The sequence below is a fragment of the Hypanus sabinus genome, chromosome 31 (genome assembly GCF_030144855.1).
Source record: "Hypanus sabinus isolate sHypSab1 chromosome 31, sHypSab1.hap1, whole genome shotgun sequence".
Taxonomy (NCBI): domain Eukaryota; kingdom Metazoa; phylum Chordata; class Chondrichthyes; order Myliobatiformes; family Dasyatidae; genus Hypanus; species Hypanus sabinus.
Genome location: NC_082736.1, coordinates 22,144,887 through 22,164,740, shown reverse-complemented (window position 1 = coordinate 22,164,740; position 19,854 = coordinate 22,144,887). Strand labels below are relative to the sequence as shown.

General features: G+C 54.8%; 1 protein-coding gene across 1 annotated transcript in view; it reads left to right on the top strand.

Annotated features, from left to right (window-relative positions):
* The first annotated feature begins 2,755 nt into the window (after positions 1-2,755).
* ahnak (AHNAK nucleoprotein) overlaps positions 2,756-19,854 on the top strand; it is an 83,570-nt gene continuing 66,471 nt past the window's right edge. The window contains exon 1 of the mRNA XM_059955138.1: positions 2,756-2,885. The gene's annotated coding sequence lies outside the window, so the exon portion shown is untranslated. The remainder of the gene's footprint in view (positions 2,886-19,854) is intronic.

Below are 19,854 nucleotides of genomic sequence, written 5' to 3'. Positions count from 1 at the left end.
TTCAGCGGTGACATGGTGCTGTCGGGGTTCAGCGGTGACACGGTGCTGTCGGGGTTCAGCGGTGACACGGTGGTGTCGGGGTTCAGAGGTGACACGGTGGTGTCGGGGTTCAGAGGTGACACGGTGGTGTCGGGGTTCAGCGGTGACACGGTGGTGTCGGGGTTCAGCGGTGACACGGTGGTGTCGGGGTTCAGAGGTGACACGGTGGTGCCAATATTTCACTAGGAGCTTGAGAGGGTTTGAGACATCACCAACCACACTGGCCGATTCCTGCTGAGGCTCCCTGGCCAGAAGTTCACTCTTTCCTTGCGCTGCACGCCACGCATATTTCAAATATTTTATTAACTCATCTACCCTCATACTTTGCTTTTGTGGTATGTATCCCGTGGGTGCACCGTGGTCCGGAGGTTGTGCGTTCGTACAATCAGAATAACTGCTCCTGGTCCCGCTGGGGTGGAACCCAGTGCCCCTGTCCCTCATTCCCCGAATGACAGCAGCGGGGAGAGGGTATACGGCCTGGATGATGGGGGTAATTGATACTGGGCGATGTGCTGAGCAGCGGGGAGAGGGTATACGGCCTGGATGATGGGGGTAATTGATACTGGGCGATGTGCTGAGCAGCGGGGAGAGGGTATACGGCCTGGATGATGGGGGTAATTGATACTGGGCGATGTGCTGAGCAGCGGGGAGAGGGTATACGGCGTGGATGATGGGGGTAATTGATACTGGGCGATGTGCTGAGCAGCGGGGAGAGGGTATACGGCCTGGATGATGGGGGTAATTGATACCTGGCGATGTGCTGAGCAGCGGGGAGAGGGTATACGGCCTGGATGATGGGGTAATTGATACTGGGCGATGTGCTGAGCAGCGGGGAGAGGGTATACGGCCTGGATGATGGGGGTAATTGATACTGGGCGATGTGCTGAGCAGCGGGGAGAGGGTATACGGCCTGGATGATGGGGGTAATTGATACCTGGCGATGTGCTGAGCAGCGGGGAGAGGGTATACGGCCTGGATGATGGGGGTAATTGATACTGGGCGATGTGCTGAGCAGCGGGGAGAGGGTATACGGCCTGGATGATGGGGGTAATTGATACTGGGCGATGTGCTGAGCAGCGGGGAGAGGGTATACGGCCTGATTGATGGGGGTAATTGATACTGGGCGATGTGCTGAGCAGCGGGGAGAGGGTATACGGCCTGGATGATGGGGTAATTGATACTGGGCGATGTGCTGAGCAGCGGGGAGAGGGTATACGGCCTGGATGATGGGGGTAATTGATACTGGGCGATGTGCTGAGCAGCGGGGAGAGGGTATAGGGCCTGGATGATGGGGGTAATTGATACTGGGCGATGTGCTGAGCAGCGGGGAGAGGGTATACGGCCTGGATGATGGGGGTAATTGATACTGGGTGATGTGCTGAGCAGCGGGGAGAGGGTATAGGGCCTGGATGATGGGGGTAATTGATACTGGGCGATGTGCTGAGCAGCGGGGAGAGGGTATACGGCCTGGATGATGGGGTAATTGATACTGGGCGATGTGCTGAGCAGCGGGGAGAGGGTATACGGCCTGATTGATGGGGGTAATTGATACTGGGCGATGTGCTGAGCAGCGGGGAGAGGGTATACGGCCTGATTGATGGGGGTAATTGATACTGGGCGATGTGCTGAGCAGCGGGGAGAGGGTATACGGCCTGGATGATGGGGGTAATTGATACTGGGCGATGTGCTGAGCAGCGGGGAGAGGGTATACGGCCTGGATGATGGGGTAATTGATATTGGGCGATGTGCTGAGCAGTGGGGAGAGGGTATACGGCCTGGATGATGGGGTAATTGATACTGGGCGATGTGCTGAGCAGCGGGGAGAGGGTATACGGCCTGATTGATGGGGGTAATTGATACTGGGCGATGTGCTGAGCAGCGGGGAGAGGGTATACGGCCTGGATGATGGGGGTAATTGATACTGGGCGATGTGCTGAGCAGCGGGGAGAGGGTATACGGCCTGGATGATGGGGGTAATTGATACTGGGCGATGTGCTGAGCAGCGGGGAGAGGGTATACGGCCTGGATGATGGGGGTAATTGATACTGGGCGATGTGCTGAGCAGCGGGGAGAGGGTATACGGCCTGGATGATGGGGGTAATTGATACTGGGCGATGTGCTGAGCAGCGGGGAGAGGGTATACGGCCTGGATGATGGGGTAATTGATACTGGGCGATGTGCTGAGCAGCGGGGAGAGGGTATACGGCCTGGATGATGGGGTAATTGATACTGGGCGATGTGCTGAGCAGCGGGGAGAGGGTATACGGCCTGGATGATGGGGTAATTGATACTGGGCGATGTGCTGAGCAGCGGGGAGAGGGTATACGGCCTGGATGATGGGGGTAATTGATACTGGGCGATGTGCTGAGCAGCGGGGAGAGGGTATACGGCCTGGATGATGGGGGTAATTGATACTGGGCGATGTGCTGAGCAGCGGGGAGAGGGTATACGGCCTGATTGATGGGGGTAATTGATACTGGGCGATGTGCTGAGCAGCGGGGAGAGGGCCTCCTCCTGTGATGGGACTGGGCCGTATCTCGGAGCCAGGTACGGATCCGGCGCCGGGCGAGTTAAACCTGCCACGGCGCATGACCGCTCTGACACATGCTAATATAATTTTCTACTTTTTTTTCGCCACTTAACACGACTCACTCGAGTCTCCACCCCTGCGGGACACACCCGGCTGTGTACAAGAGACCCAGCCCCGTAACAGACGAGCTTATTATCGAGATCGGGAGGCTGGAGGTACGCGTGTGTTCTGCATTCGGTAACGGGCTCGATCGCAGTGGGGTGCCCCGGCACGATGCGACGGCGCCGGTTTTAGCCCGCAAGTTGCTGCCCGCCAGGTAAACACTGAAACCTCTCACAGTTACTTTCTTCAGAAAAAAAAATTAATGCATACTTTGTGTAAAGTTTTAGCTTGGAGAAAACTTCGTTAAGTGGAGTCAAGGATTGACTGCCGAGGTTCCCCCCCCCCCCCCGTTTGCGCCTTGAGGGGGGAAATGTTTCCCGCTGTTGTGGCTTCTGGATTTGCTAAAGGAAAGTTTTATGCCCTTTGGGGGTGGGTCCTCCGATCTTAGTTGCGTTTGATCGCCCTACGCGTGGGCAAACAGCGACCCAAACACGGGGACTGTCAAGGTGGGGGGGTGGGCGGTATCTCAGCCCCGAAGAAATAAAAATGCAAAATGCGTCAGAAAGTTGTGTAAAGTTGCAAAACTTTTTTTTTCTGAAGGGGGGAAAAGTCGGACGTCGGGATTCGCTTTAAAAAGTGTTTGAAAGAGGATTTTGGCAGGCGCTGGAGGTGTTGACTTTCTTGGAGAATCGTGCTTGAAATTGGGCGTGGGGTGTGGGGGGGGGGGAATAGCCTCTCCTTTTCCTCGGCCACCCTCTGGGCGGCGAGCCAGGGTGAAAACCTTGGAATTCGTGGTTGCGGTTCAGAGACTAGGCAAGACTCGGGGTCGGGGGGGGGGGGGGGAGAGAAAAGGAGTGGAGAAGGGAGGGGGGGGAGAGAGGCTATCCGTGAAGGAACGAGAGGGAGAGAAAAATCACGCCCCGACTCTAGCTCAGCATAGGCGAGGGACGGGAGTGAGAAGTATTCCGAGTGGGTGGGGCGGGGTTTGTATTTCGGATATCAAACCTGCAGAATCGTTCATGGGGTCGTCAGACACTGAGGGTGGGTGGGTGTGTGTGTTGGGGAGGGGGGAGTTATTGTGGAGATGGCGCTTTATATTGCGATCGCGTTGCCGAGGGTCTTTTGCGAAAAGTTCTGCCTTTTCCAAAAAAAAAGAGGTCCGGAGTTGACTTGGGAATTTATTTTCTCGCCTGGTCTCGGTCGGGAACCCTTCCCAGCGAGGGGAGAGAGAGGGGCAGCGGAGTGAAAGGGCGTGTCGCCGGGGTTTCGGCGTGAACCAGCAGACGTTATGCAACAGGCTGCTGGTGACCCCACCCGAGTGCAGATTGGGCTCTTTTCTCCCCCGCTGCCAGAGTGAGACGAGCCCTTTTCTAAATAAAAACAAATTGCAGCCTCACGCTGAAGCGTTCCACGGCAGCTCGCCTTCATTTTTTGAATGCGCGATCCGCCCGATCCCGAGTTGATGTCAGATGGGCAGCCCCACCCCTTCCCACACCCTCTGGAGGATGAGTGTGCCGGCGAGGCCGGGAGGAGGGAGCCCCGGAGGGCAGCGGCCCCGTCCTGGGCTCGGGCGGCTGGGATTTCTGCCCTCGCCGGTTCGCGGGACAGCCTTGCCTGTGATGGACCGCAATTCGCCCCCACCCGGAGGTTAATGTGCACCTCGGCGAGATGCCGAGCGCCGCAGGACGGACAGGGCGGTTGGGATGGAGCCCAGCCCGTCGCAGGCAGAACCCCACCCGCCAAACCATTCAGCACCCCACAGACCGTCCTTGTCGCTACCACCATCGGATAGGAAGTACACAACCATCAGGTCCCACACCACCAGGTTCAGGGACAGTTATCACCCCTCGACCATCAAGTCCCACACCACCAGGTTCAGGGACAGTTATCACCCCTCAACCATCAGGTCCCACACCACCAGGTTCAGGGGCAGTTATCACCCCTCAACCATCAGGTCCCACACCACCAGGTTCAGGGACAGTTATCACCCCTTGACCATCAGGTCCCACACCACCAGGTTCAGGGACAGTTATCACCTCAAACATCAGGTCCCACACCACCAGGAGATAGGGCCTGAGAGGGAAAATGGATCAGCTGTGATGAAATGGCGGAGCAGACTCGATGGGCCGAATGGCCCAATTCTGCTCCTGTATCTTGAGATCTGGTTTTGCATAGCCCTCCATTTTTCTATCGTTGTTGGGCCTATCTAAGAGTTTCTTGAGTCCTGTCTGCACTACCAGAGTATTGCAAGTGTCAGCTGATATCCCCTCCCCCTCCCCCCATACTTTCCCCCAATCACCTTAAAAGAATGAACCCCTGGAATTAGATGTTACCACCCTGGGGGGAGGGGGGGAAATTGTTGATTATCCATTCTGTCCAAATGCCCCCTAATGTTTCTGCCTCCATTACCACCCCTGCTTGCACCTTCTGCACACCCAGCACCCTCTGTGTAAAAAGAAACCTTGCCCCCGTCTTCTCTTGCACCCTGGTTGTCTTCATGTAGTTCTGTTTCCTCGTAAATCCGACTGCAGTTCCTCATTTTCCGGGAAATGCCTGCAGGAGGATGAATCTCAAGGGAGTTACACAGCCAGCGGCTACTTTGTGACGCGTTCAGCTGCTACCTCTGATCAGCCAATCACGTGAGAGCACGCCGACACGGTCAGGAGGCACTGACCGTCGCCCCACGGGCGCAGGGACACGAGCTGGGGCGATGGTCGGCACCGTGCGGGCCTGCTGATCTCCCGGGACTTCCCCGCACGGCGGTCCCTTCAGTTTGCGAACAGCGGCGCAGGAAACGAGAAACCCAGTGAGCGGAATGGCCTTGCTAGCGAGAGGGAGGTGGGAGGGGAATGGGCAGACGGTGACCCGTTGCAGCAGTGGTGTGCAGAAGGTCGTCTCTGAGCGTAGAAACACGGCAGACTTTGAAGCGGATGGGCTACGAAACGGTGGCCGTTTTGTCAGGTATGGAGTAAGGTGGCCACTGGGTGTATAATCCCTCAAGGAGCCCTCTTCTGCAGGGGAATCTGAGGACGAGCAGGGGTACCTGCAAGGAGCTTTTGGTGTTGATTGGCAGTGTCCCCTTGTGAACCGTCTGCCTGTGGAGTGGGATTCAGATTTCCGGCACGCAAGGCTGCCTGATCCGTGCACGGGACATGGCGGTTTGGATCTGGGCCCAATCTGAGGTGGAAGTCGACCCCAGCGCTGGCCAGAAGTCGGTCCCACGCTCCAGCGTTAAAGGACTCCCCTCCCCTGCCCATCACCCCCCTCGGGTGGTCCCTCCTCCAATCGGATTCCTCTTCCCTCGGCGCCTGACCACCAATCAGCTCCCGGCTTCTCACTTCGTCCCACCTACCTGGTCTCACCTATCACCTGCCAGCTTGTTCACCTCCCCACCCCCCCAGCCCCGATGAAGGGCCTCAGCCGAAGTCTTTGCCTCCGTAGACGCTGCCCGACCTGCTGAGCTCCAGCAGCATTCTGAGCGTGTGTCGCTCTGGCTTTCCAGCGTCTGCAGAATCTCCTCGGATAACAACCTGTACGCAGTCAAGGGAAAATGTCTGACTGGATTATGTGCTGTTTTAAAAAAATCTTTCGTTTTGCCTTTCCAAACTGCCGAGGGCAGGAATCCTTTATGGCTGTCCCTCACGACGCCTGGGCAAAGACGCAGACGCCCACAGGCCAGCCCGGGCACAATTGGGTTCTGATCTTTACAGTGTTCCTGGGGTTGACTTCCGACCGTTCTTGAGGAGATAAGTGAAAATTGCTCAGTGTTGGAGAACAGAGTGAGTGGAGTCAACGAAGAAATCTGTAGAAACAACGTGGGGGGAGAGAGAAGCTGGGGAAGATAGAGAAACAGTTGAGAAAGAAGCAGAGAGAGAGAAAGAGAAAGAGGGGGGAGGGAGAGAGGAGGGAGAAGGAGAGAGAGAGGGAGAGAAGGAGAAGGAGAGAGAGGGAGAGAGAGAGAGGGTGGGGGGAGAGAAAGGGAGAGAGGGAAGCAGAGAGAGAGGGGAGAGAAGCAGAGAGAGAGAGGGAAAGGGAGAGGGAGAAAGAGAAGCAGAGAGAGGGGGAGAGAGATGGAGAGAGAGGGAAAGGGGAGAGAGGGAGAGGGAGAGAGAGGGAGGGGAGAGAGAGATGGAGAGAGAGAGAAAGCAGAGAGAGGGGAGAGAGAGAGGGAAAGGGAGAGAGAGAAGCAGGGAGAGGAAGGAGAAGGGGAGAGATGGACAGAGAGAGGGAAAGGGAGAGAGAGAGAGGGAGGGAGCAGAGAGAGAGGGAAAGGGAGAGAGAGGGAAAGGGAGAGGGAGAAAGAGAAGCAGAGAGAGGAAGAAGAGAGAGGGGAGAGAGGGAGAGGGAGGGGAGAGAGAGAGGGAGGGGAGAGAGAGATGGAGAGAGAGAGAAAGCAGAGAGGGGGGAGAGAGAGGGAAAGGGAGAGAGAGAAGCAGGGAGAGGAAGGAGAAGGGGAGAGAGATGGACAGAGAGAGGGAAAGGGAGAGAGAGAGAGAGGGAGGGAGCAGAGAGAGAGAGAGAGGAAGGGGAGAGAAGCAGAGAGAGAGAGGGAAGCGGGGCAGAGGAGAGTAAGGGACAGAGAGAGGGAGATAGATGAAACCAGGTCTGCTCTATGCCAGACTTTCGGAGTTAACAACATGAATGGTTTCTTTCCTATGGGGCGTGTCCAAGGTTGATTGCCCTTAACCCTTTGGCAGCCGGCAGTGTGACAGTAGTGTTTGTATGCCGGTGATGTGGAAGTGTGGTGACAGAAAGTTGTACTGGGACAAATAACAAGAAGGAACCGTCTGTTGACGTGACACTTCAGGAACGTTGGCAAGGCAAATCGCACCCCGGGGTTCTAATCTGAGTTGATGAATTTCTTTCTTTGGTGATTAAGTACACACAAGAACTATCTCGCAGGAGCAGCCCTGGTTTGCTGCATCCACATTTCCGAGCTTTTGGTATTTCCAGCCCACAAGAGTGATCGGTTCCAGGAAATTCTGAGAAAAGTTACTGAGCTAAAAAATTCTGGCCTGGTGTGCGCCAGCATTCCAGCGAATCCCCCCCCCCCCCTCACCTCCCCGAGGCCCAACAATTAACCATGAGATGGAAGAGAAAGCCCCTGTGAGGGCTGGCAAACGTGAGCTAATTAGAAACAGGCGGACATGGAGCGCACCGGCTTGTCGGAGCCCGCTTAGGCCGTTCAGCCCGTCGAGTCCCCTCTTGCCCTTCTATCATGGCTGACTTATGATCCCACTCAACCCTGTTCTCTCCGTCACCTTTGACTCCCCGAGGGATCAGGAACACTCAGCCTCTGCTTTAAATGTCTTGTCCTCCACAGTCGCCCATGGCAACGGATTCCCGCACATTCACCACCCCCTGGCTAAAGGAATTCCCCCTCATCTCCATTCTAAATGGACGTCCCTCTATTCTGAGGCTGTGCCCTCTGGTCCTAGACTCCCCCACTATAGGAAACATCCTCTCCACATCCTCTCTATCTGTGTCCTCTGGTCCTAGACTCCCCCACACTATAGGAAACATCCTCTCCACATCCACTCTATCTGTGTCCTCTGGTCCTAGACTCCCCCACACTATAGGAAACATCCTCTCCACATCCACTCTATCTGTGTCCTCTGGTCCTAGACTCCCCCACTATAGGAAACACCCTCTCCACATCCACTCTATCTGTGTCCTCTGGTCCTAGACTCCCCCACTATAGGAAACATCCTCTCCACATCCACTCTATCTGAGTCCTCTGGTCCTAGACTCCCCCACACTATAGGAAACATCCTCTCCACATCCACTCTATCTGTGTCCTCTGGTCCTAGACTCCCCCACACTATAGGAAACATCCTCTCCACATCCACTCTATCTGAGTCCTCTGGTCCTAGACTCCCCCACACTATAGGAAACATCCTCTCCACATCCACTCTATCTGTGTCCTCTGGTCCTAGACTCCCCCACACTATAGGAAACATCCTCTCCACATCCACTCCATCCGTGTGGAGAAGAGAGCACGGCCTGGGTGGTGGGGATCTCTGGAGAAGAGAGCACGGCCTGGGTGGTGGGGGTCTCTGGAGAAGGGAACACGGCCTGGGTGGTGGGGATCGCTGGAGAAGAGAGCACGGCCTGGGTGGTGGGGTCTCTGGAGAAGAGAGCACGGCCTGGGTGGTGGGGGTCTCTGGAGAAGGGAGCACGGCCTGGGTGGTGGGGATCTCTGGAGAAGAGAGCACGGCCTGGGTGGTGGGGGTCTCTGGAGAAGGGAGCACGGCCTGGGTGGTGAGGATCTCTGGAGAAGAGAGCACGGCCTGGGTGGTGGGGGCCTCTAGAGAAGAGAGCACGGCCTGGGTGGTGGGGATCTCTGGAGAAGAGAGCACGGCCTGGGTGGTGGGGATCTCTGGAGAAGGGAGCACGGCCTGGGTGGTGGGGGTCTCTGGAGAAGGGAGCATGGCCTGGGTGGTGGGGATCTCTGGAGAAGGGAGCACGGCCTGGGTGGTGGGAGTCTCTGGAGAAGGGAGCACAGCCTGGGTGGTGGGGGTCTCTGGAGAAGGGAGCACGGCCTGGGCGGTGGGGGTCTCTGGAGAAGGGAGCACGGCCTGGGCGGTGGGGGTCTCTGGAGAAGGGAGCACGGCCTGGGCGGTGGGGGTCTCTGATGATGGACGCTGCTTTCCTATGACAGTGTTTCGTGTAGATGTGCTCAATGGTTGGGAGGGTTTTACCCGTGACAGACTGGGCCGAATCTGCTACCTTTTGTAGGATTTAACGTTCAAAGACGTTGGTGTTCCCACACCAGGCCGGTCAATACACCCTCCTCTTGAAGCAGGTGGGAGAGTGAAGTGCAGTTTGTGGGTCGGCAGCCTGTTCTCCCTCTGACCACACTGGCAGTCCCCTGACGTCCCTTTTCTCTCTCACGTACGGTCAGCTGACTGTAGTTACTGCGGAATCGCCCCAGCGATTCCCCCAGCTTACCCCTAGCCTAATCGCAGGACAAATAACCTGCCAACCTCTGGAGGAAACCGGAGCACCCATGGGAAACCGGAGCACCCATGGGAAACCCAAGCGATCATTGGGTGGAGAACGTACAAACTGCTCACGGGCAGTGGCGGGAATTGAACCGGGGTCGTCTCCGAACGCACAACACGTCGAACCTTGGACTACAGCAGCAGAAGTCCAGGAACATACACTCAGTGGCCACTTGATCAGGTCCAGGGGGTATCTGGTAGAAGTGTACTGAATGATTGTCGGCGGCGTTAAAGGGTTCTGGGGGGTGGTCAAAGACGTAGAGCAGAGATGTCTCTGTCTGACTGAGGTGCCGGTTTTTAACAGAGGGGAACGACGAGGCGGAGTGTTGTCAGTAATTACAGGGACACTTGTGGCATTGTCGCACTTCAAACAGAGACCTCGAGGATTTGTTTACTCAACAAGAGGAGCCGTTTATTCTGCACTAAGAGACAGCCTGAGCCTGTCTCGACTGCCCTGCGAGCACACGCGGACGGGCCCGCGAAGGGCGGCGCGGAAAAGCAGAGGACAAGAGTGGACCCTTCGGCTCATCTAGTCCAGGCCGGGCTGCAGTCCCACAGACCCCGCGCTGCCCGTCCGTGCACATGTCCAGGCTCCTCTTCGAAAGTTAAAGCGGGAACCGCTTCCGCCACTTCCCGCCAGTGCCCCCGTACCCCTCCAGCGCCTCTCGCCGGGGCAGTGGCCTCCAGTTCTCAACCCACCCAGCCCCAGTGGCAGAGGCGAAAACCTTCTGTTTCTCCCCCTCATAACTTCGTGTACCTCAACCAAATCTCCCCTCAATCTCCTACACTGCGAGGAATAAACTCCAAACCTATTCTGAGGCTGCGTCCTCTGGTCCTGGGCTCTTCCCCACTATAGGAAACATCCTCTCCACATCCACTCAATCTGTGTCCTCTGGTCCTAGACTCCCCCACTACAGGAAACATCCTCTCCACATCCACTCAATCTGTGTCCTCTGGTCCTAGACTGCCCCACTACAGGAAACATCCTCTCCACATCCACTCAATCTGTGTCCTCTGGTCCTTGACTCCCCCACTATAGGAAACATCCTCTCCACATCCACTCTATCTGTGTCCTCTGGTCCTAGACTCCCCCACTACAGGAAACATCCTCTCCACATCCACTCAATCTGTGTCCTCTGGTCCTAGACTGCCCCACTATAGGAAACATCCTCTCCACATCCACTCTATCTGTGTCCTCTGGTCCTAAACTCCCCCACTACAGGAAACATCCTCTCCACATCCACTCTATCTGTGTCCTCTGGTCCTAGACTCCCCTACTATAGGAAACATCCTCTCCACATCCACTCTATCTGTGTCCTCTGGTCCTAGACTCCCCCACTACAGGAAACATCCTCTCCACATCCACTCAATCTGTGTCCTCTGGTCCTAGACTCCCCCACTACAGGAAACATCCTCTCCACATCCACTCAATCTGTGTCCTCTGGTCCTAGACTCCCCCACTATAGGAAACATCCTCTCCACATCCACTCAATCTGTGTCCTCTGGTCCTAGACTCCCCCACTAAAGGAAACATCGTCTCCACATCCACTCTATCTGTGCCCTCTGGTCCTAGATTCCCCCACTATAGGAAACATCCTCTCCACGTCCACTCTACATGTGGTCCTCTGGTCCTAGACTCCCCCACTACAGGAAAGATCCTCTCCACATCCACTCTATCTGTGTCCTCTGGTCCTAGACTTCCCCACTACAGGAAACATCCTCTCCACATCCACTCTGTCTGTGTCCTCTGGTCCTAGACTCCCCCACTATAGGAACCATCCTCTCCGCATCCACTCTATCTGTGTCCTCTGGTCCTAGGCCCCCCCAATATAGGAAACATCCTCTCCACATCCTCTCTTTTTGTGTCCTCTGGTCCGAGACTCCCCCACTATAGGAAACATCCTCTCCACATCTACTCTATCTGTGTCCTCTGGTCCTAGACTCTCCCACTATAGGAAATATCCTCTCCACATCCACTCTATCTAGGCCTTTGAAATATTCGATAGGTTTCAGTGAGATCTGCTCCCTGCCCCCGTTCTTCTAAACCCCAGCGAGTACAGGCCCCGAGCCTTCAAACGCTCCTCATACACTAACCCTTCCTTTCCCAGGATCATCCTCTGGATCCTCTCCAAAGCCAGCACACTTCTCTCAGATAAACGGCCTAAAACTTCTCAGAACACTACAAATACGTTCTGGCCGGTGTGCCTTATGAAGCCTAGGCGTTACACCCTTGGTTTTATATTCCAGATGTGAATGTGCGCCAGGCAGTTAACCAACGTTACAACGGGTTCTCTGGGTATTTTGTGCAGTTTCGGGCTTGTGTGAGGTAGCTGTTAAGATGCTAAATGGAAAAAGCACATCAGCTTCAGGAGATATTTTAACAAAGGATTTGGGACGTGACCGGGGAGTGTCTAGGGAAGGTTTACGAGGACGATTCTGGGAATGAAAGGTTTAATCTGTGAGGAGGCTTACGACCTGTACTCGCTGGAGTTTAGAAGAATGGGGGAGGGGATCTCAGTGAAACCTATCGAGTATTGAAAGACTTTGATAGAGTGGATGTGGAGAGGATGTTTCCAATAGTGGGGGAGTCTAGGACCAGAGGACACAGAGAGAGTGGATGTGGAGAGGATGTTTCCTGTAGTGGGGGAGTCTAGGACCAGAGGACACTGATAGAGTGGATGTGGAGAGGATGTTTCCTGTAGTGGGGGAGTCTAGGACCAGAGGACACAGATAGAGTGGATGTGGAGAGGATATTTCCGACAGTGGGGGAGTCTAGGACCAGAGGACACAGATAGAGAGGATGTGGTGAGGATGTTTCCTATAGTGGGGGAGTCTGCGACCAGAGGACACAGAGTGGATGTGGAGAGGATGTTTCCTATAGTGGGGGAGTCTAGGACCAGAGGACATAGATAGAGTGGATGTGGAGAGGATGTTTCCTATAGTGGGGGAGTCTAGGACCAGAGGACACAGATAGAGTGGATGTGGAGAGGATGTTTCCTGTAGTGGGGGAGTCTAGGACCAGAGGACACAGATAGAGTGGATGTGGAGAGGATGTTTCCTGTAGTGGGGGAGTCTAGGACCAGAGGACACAGATAGAGTGGATGTGGAGAGGATGTTTCCGACAGGGGGGGAGTCTAGGACCAGAGGACACAGATAGAGTGGATGTGGTGAGGATGTTTCCTATAGTGGGGAAGTCTGCGACCAGAGGACACAGAGTGGATGTGGAGAGGATGTTTCCTATAGTGGGGGAGTCTAGGACCAGAGGACACAGAGAGAGTGGATGTGGAGAGGATGTTTCCTGTAGTGGGGGAGTCTAGGACCAGAGGACACTGATAGAGTGGATGTGGAGAGGATGTTTCCTGTAGTGGGGGAGTCTAGGACCAGAGGACACAGATAGAGTGGATGTGGAGAGGATATTTCCGACAGTGGGGGAGTCTAGGACCAGAGGACACAGATAGAGAGGATGTGGTGAGGATGTTTCCTATAGTGGGGGAGTCTGCGACCAGAGGACACAGAGTGGATGTGGAGAGGATGTTTCCTATAGTGGGGGAGTCTAGGACCAGAGGACATAGATAGAGTGGATGTGGAGAGGATGTTTCCTATAGTGGGGGAGTCTAGGACCAGAGGACACAGATAGAGTGGATGTGGAGAGGATGTTTCCTGTAGTGGGGGAGTCTAGGACCAGAGGACACAGATAGAGTGGATGTGGAGAGGATGTTTCCTGTAGTGGGGGAGTCTAGGACCAGAGGACACAGATAGAGTGGATGTGGAGAGGATGTTTCCGACAGGGGGGGAGTCTAGGACCAGAGGACACAGATAGAGTGGATGTGGTGAGGATGTTTCCTATAGTGGGGAAGTCTGCGACCAGAGGACACAGAGTGGATGTGGAGAGGATGTTTCCTATAGTGGGGGAGTCTAGGACCAGAGGACACAGATAGAGTGGATGTGGAGAGGATGTTTCCTATAGTGGGGGAGTCTAGGACCAGAGAACACAGATAGAGTGGATGTGGAGAGGATGTTTCCAATAGTGGGGGAGTCTAAGACCAGGTGGGTACAGCCTCAGAATAGATGGACACCCCTTAAGAATGGAGATGAGGAGGAATTTCATGAAGAGAGGAGGGTGGTGAATCCGTGGAATTCGTTGCCACAGACGGCTGTGGAGGCTGAGTCGTTGGGTAGATCTAAAGTGGAGGTTGACAGGTTCTGGATTAGTGGGTGGTGAAGGCAGGAGAGTGAGATGAGAGGGATAATAAATCAGCCATGGTGGAATAAAGGAGGAGACTCGATGGGCTGAATGGCCTATTTCTGCTCCTGTGCCTCAGGGGCGGGTGTGGGGGTGGTGAGGATGCCACCTGCGGAAACTAACCGGAGATCGTAAACTCTTTAGGTTCTCCAATGAGCGTTTGAGAATCTGTCAGGAATGTTGCAATTGGCCAGCGGCTTGGGAATTGTTCCTATAAACAACATTGGTTTGATTTAAAATAGAGCTCTGCTTGGGAATATTTCCAACCACTGACTGTGGGAAACGCTCCTCAAATCTTCCGTGCCGCTCCCTGGCGAGGAGACCCTTGCCACGAACTCGCTAAGTTCAGTGGAGTTGACAGCGACGTGATTCAGGGGGCCTTTCGGCCCATCGATTCTGTGCTACACTGCCTCCTTTCCTTATCTTAATACTCGGGCCCTTAACTCCCATCGATGACCTCCCGTCCCCTGTGGTCCGTGGTGTGTTTGGACTTTATTATGGCGTTCTCACGATATTAACTTCCGCCGCCAATCTTTAGACCTGATTGTGGGTTGCGGATGAAATTTAAAATGTCGCCCTGGGCGATAGCTTCCTCGAGCTGTGGACGCCGGGCAATGCTGACTGACGTTTGTTTAGGGTGTCTTGGAGTGCGGGGCGAAGAGGGAGGTGTGTGGAAACTACATGTAATTTAAAGGAAGCGCTGTATGTACATTGCAACTGCAGAATTACCCTTCGATCTTTAGCACATAGAATGCTGTGTAATGCTGGGTCAGGCAGGCTTCTCTCTCCGAGAGCGTCTGGTTTTGTTCAATTAAACACTTGTGTATCCACTAGTGTCAGCCTGTCTCTGGGGAGCTCATGGGCACTTCTGCAATCCCCTGCCTCCTCTGTACAGTGGGCTGGCCGGCCTTGCCCGTTTCCACCCCGCACGACGGGGGGCGTGGAGTTGGGCCTTTGACAGGCGTTCACCCCGCCTCCTCATAATCTGAGGTGCCCCTAAGGTGGCCCCTCGTTCCCCCGCGCTGCAGTGCGAACCTCTGTCCGTAACTTGAGTCCTGGCAACTTTCCCGATCGGTGGGATCTCCCCGGTGCCCAGAACGGCACGGAGTGCGCCAAAATGCAGCCTCACCGGCCTCTCGTACAACTGCCACGCGTCCCCCGGTCTGACTGGCCAAGGCCGGTGCCTCACCGTGTCCTGCCTTTGTGTGACGGCCAGGATGGGGCAGCAGGAGGGTCTGCACCCGCACACCTGGAACCGCAGTGAGGGCCGTGGAGCGGTAGAACCGTACAGCACAGGAGCAGGCCCTTCTGCCCATCTGCCTCGTCCTATCGACGACATTATTAAAGATAGAATAGTGGCATATCTAGATAGCAGTGATAGGATTGGGCCGAGCCAGCAAGGGCAAATCATGCTTGACTAATCTGTTGGAGTTTTTCGAGGATGTAACCAGGAAGATAGACGGGGGAGATCCAGTGGATGTAGTGTACCTAGATTTTCAGAAGGCATTTGATAAGATCCCACATAGGAGATTGGTGGGTAAAATCAAAGCTCAGGGCATCGGGGGGGAGACATTGACATGGATAGAAAACTGGCAGGTAGAAAGCAAAGGGTAACAGTGAATGGGTGTTTCTCGGAATGGCAGGTGGTGACTAGTGGGGTGCCACAGGGACCACAGCTGTTTACGATTTACATCAACGATTTAGATGAAGGCATTGAGAGTAACATCAGCAAGTTTGCTGATGATATTAAGCTGGGTGGCAGTGTGACATGTGATGAGGATGTTAGGAGAATTCAGGGGGACTTGGATAGGCTGGGTGAGTGGGCAGATACTTGGCAGATGATGTTTAATGTGAATAAGTGTGAGTTTATCCACTTTGGGAGTAAGAACAGGAAGGCAGATTATTATCTGAACGGTGTAGAGTTGGGTAAGGGAGAAATACAAAGAGATCTCGGAGTCCTTGTTCATCAGTCACTGAAGGTGAATGAGCAAGTGCAGCAGGCAGTGAAGAAGGCTAATGGAATGTTGGCCTTTATTACAAAGGGAATTGAGTACAAGAGCAAGGAAATCCTCTTGCATTTGTACAGGGCCCTGGTGAGACCACACCTGGAGTATTGTGTACAGTTTTGGTCTCCAGGGTTAAGGAAGGACATCCTGGCTGTAGAGGAAGTGCAGCGTAGATTCATGAGGTTAATTCCTGGGATGTCGGGACTGTCTTACGCAGAGAGGTTAGAGAGACTGGGCTTGTACACGCTGGAATTAAGGAGATTGAGAGGGGATCTGATTGAAACATATAAGATTATTAAGGGATTGGACACGATAGAGGCAGGAAATATGTTCCAGATGCTGGGAGAGTCCAGTACCAGAGGGCATGGTTTGAGAATAAGGTGTAGGTCATTTAGGACAGAGTTAAGGAAAAACTTCTCCCAGAGTGTTGTGGGGTTTGGAATGCACTGCCTCGGAAGGTAAGTTGGAGGCCAATTCTCTGGATGCTTTCAAGAAGGAGCTAGATAGGTATCTTATGGATAGGGGAATCAAGGGATAGGGGGACAAGGCAGGAAGCGGGTATTGATAGTGAATGATCAGCCATGATCTCAAATGGCGGTGCAGGCTCGAAGGGCCGAATGGTCTACTTCTGCACCTATTGTCTATTGACACGCATCACCCCCCCCCCCCCCCCACCCAGCCGATCGACTTACCCCGGCTTCTCTCAAGTATTTCGGTCAAACCTGAATCCACCCTTGGTCCCACACTCGACCGAGCTCGAAGTGAACTTGCTGTATATACGTCGCCAAGTTTTCTTGCAGGCATTCACAGTAGAAATGCAATCAAATCAGTGGAATGCCTACACACAAAGACTGACAGACACCCTCCGAGTGAGGAAGCCCCCCCCCTCGAGTTCCCCTTAAACCTTTCACCCCCAACCCACGACCTCTACTAATCTGACCCACCTCAGTGGGGGGAAAAGCCTGCTTGCATTTGCCCCGTCTGCACCCCTCATAATTTTGTTTACCTCCATCAAATCTACCCCCTAATCCCAAAGCTCCTAGTGAAAGTAAAGCTGCGGGGGCAAAACGTAGGCGGGGCAGCGTAAGGGAGTCGACGGTCAACGTTTTGGGCCGAGACCCTTCATCAGGATACTTTGCTGCAGTGACTCGAGGTGAGGTTTCTCTTGAGGGAAGATATTTGTGCAGGTGTTAGGAGTCTGGAGAGAGAGAGAAAGAGACAGGAGCTCAGCAGGCCAGGCAGCATCCATGGAAAGGAATAAAGGGCCGAGATTTTGGGGACGCGACCCTTCTACCGTTATTGGCGCAGCGACATCAGCACCGGACTTTGAGGCCAATGGTCCCGGGTTCGAATCCAGCCGGCCCCCCCATCCGTGCTGGGTCGGGCGTCGAGCTGGCGGCTCGTAAAATAAGACAGATGAATGCTACGGAAACGGCAGAAATGCCGCCCGAGGCGTGGAAGGAAACGGGTAGAACCCTTCTTCAGGATGGTTCCTCGACTCAGGCGGAATTCAGTCTGTTGCTTCGCTAGCAGGGCAGATACACACTCACGGGTGAGTGGATACGGGCCAAGGTCAGGACTCTCATTTACGCCGGGTGTCGGTTTATGATTGCGCCAGTGGAAGATGCAGGGAATGCCGGCTACTCCAGGCACGCGCGCGCTCGCCAAAGTCAGCATTTTCCAGAGAAGGGGGGAGCACTAAAAGGGGCAGAGGAGCGCAGGGGCTAACGGCCGGGGGTCGTTGGGCTGGGGTAACGCCTACAAGCCAGCTTAGAAGAAAGCGCTGTGTTCTCCGGCCACGAGAGGAGCACAGGGTTAATGGCAGTGGGCGGGGTGGACTGGGCTAATATTACAGGAAAGGTCAGGAAGAAAAATACCCTGTTCTCCGGCTCGCAAGAGGCTAACGACGGGGGGCGGGGGCTGAGTTTACAGGCGAGTTTAGACAAAGTTCTGGCTGCCTAGAAGAGCATGGCAGTTAATGGCAGTTGGGGGGTTCCATTTACTTAATTATTGAAACACAGCACGGAGCAAACCCTCAGTTTAGTCCAAGCCTAATCAGGGGCAGTTTAGAAAGACCTTATTAACTGGTAGGTGGGGTGGGTAATGTAGAAACTCCTCACAGGCAGCCTGCGGGAATTGAACCCGGGTCTCCCGCACTCAAAAGCGTCGTTCTGACCGCTGGGTGATGTCAGGAGGTTAAAGTATTGTGTTCTGTGGACACCGGCGGGCAAGCTCCTAGTGTTCTGCTGCGACTGTCCGGACATTGGGCCCCCTTGCTTGGTTACTGCTATTGCCATTGAAGTGAGAGACTTCTCCGGGACGTGGCAGCCCGTTGGGTCCTGCGCCGTCCGGATAGGCCGGGGCCGGGCGGGTTTCCCGCGGCGCCGCGAGGCCTCTCCGGGCTCCGTGGGGTTTTTGCCCTGCGGACGTGACGGACTTGAAACGGAGGCTCGGGCCTCCTTCGCCGGCTGCTCCGGGCAGACATCTGGCGGCCGTGTCAGGATGCTGAGTTTCTCCGGCGTTCTGTACACGGTAGGGTCCGTCCGGGTTCAGGGTTCCAACCCGAAACGTTCCCATGCCCACAGTCACCGAGTTCCTCCAGCGGATTGTTTATCGCATGAGAATTCCTCCGATACTTTCACCCTCGTTAGCCACGGCCTTTAATCTATATTTAGCGTTCAGTTATGCGAGCACATGGTCTTTCTATTCTGGGCTTCTGGAGCCGGGAGAATCCAGTCAGCCCAGATGCAATGTAAATACCCTGGGTGGCCTCTTCATTAGGTACACTTGCTCGCTGATGTGAATATCCAATCAGCAATCACGTGGCAGCCACAGTGCATAAGAGCCCGCTCAAGAGGCTCGGTTGTTGTGAAGGGGGGGAAGGAATGTGGGCTAAATGAATGGTTGTTGGTGCCAGATGGGAGGTTTGAGCATCTCAGAAAATGCTGATCTCCTGGGTTTCCACGCGCAACAGTCTGTATGGCAGGGGCTCCCAATCAGTTCCTGATAGGGGTCCATGGCATAAAAACGTTGGGAACCCCCGGTCTAGCGTTTACGGAGGATGCTACGAGAAGCAGAAGACATAAAGTGGGGGGGCAGTTCTGTGGGCGAAAAAGCCTCGTTAACGAGAGAGGTCAGAGGGGAACGGCCGGACTGGTTCGAGCCGACGGGAAGGCAACAGTGACTCTAATAACCACCGTCACATCTCTGAGCGCACAACACGCTGAACCAGGAGGAGGCACCTCATAAAGCGGCAACTTTGTCAGGGGGCGAGTCTCCACCTGGGAAGAGCCTGGAGATTGGCCCCTGAAATGATGAGTGAGAGGCTGCGGCCGAGGACTGGAGGCCTGGAGTGTGTGTGTGTGTGTTGGTTTAACTTCTGAAAAACGCTGTAGGACTATGCGGGACCTGATTGTTGAGGGGTGATAACTGTCCCTGAACCTGGTGGTGTGGGACCTGATGCTCGAGGGATGATAACTGTCCCTGAACCTGGTGGTGTGGGACCTGACGGTTGAGGGGTGATAACTGTCCCTGAACCTGGTGGTGTGGGACCTGATGGTTGAGGGGTGATAACTGTCCCTGAACCTGGTGGTGTGGGACCTGACGGTTGAGGGGTGATAACTGTCCCTGAACCTGGTGGTGTGGGACCTGATGGTTGAGGGGTGATAACTGTCCCTGAACCGGTGGTGTGGGACCTGATGGTTGAGGGGTGATAACTGTCCCTGAACCTGGTGGTGTGGGACCTGACGGTTGAGGGGTGATAACTGTCCCTGAACCTGGTTGTGTGGGACCTGATGGTTGAGGGGTGATAACTGTCCCTGAACCTGGTGGTGTGGGACCTGATGGTTGAGGGGTGATAACTGTCCCTGAACCTGGTGGTGTGGGACCTGACGGTTGAGGGGTGATAACTGTCCCTGAACCTGGTGGTGT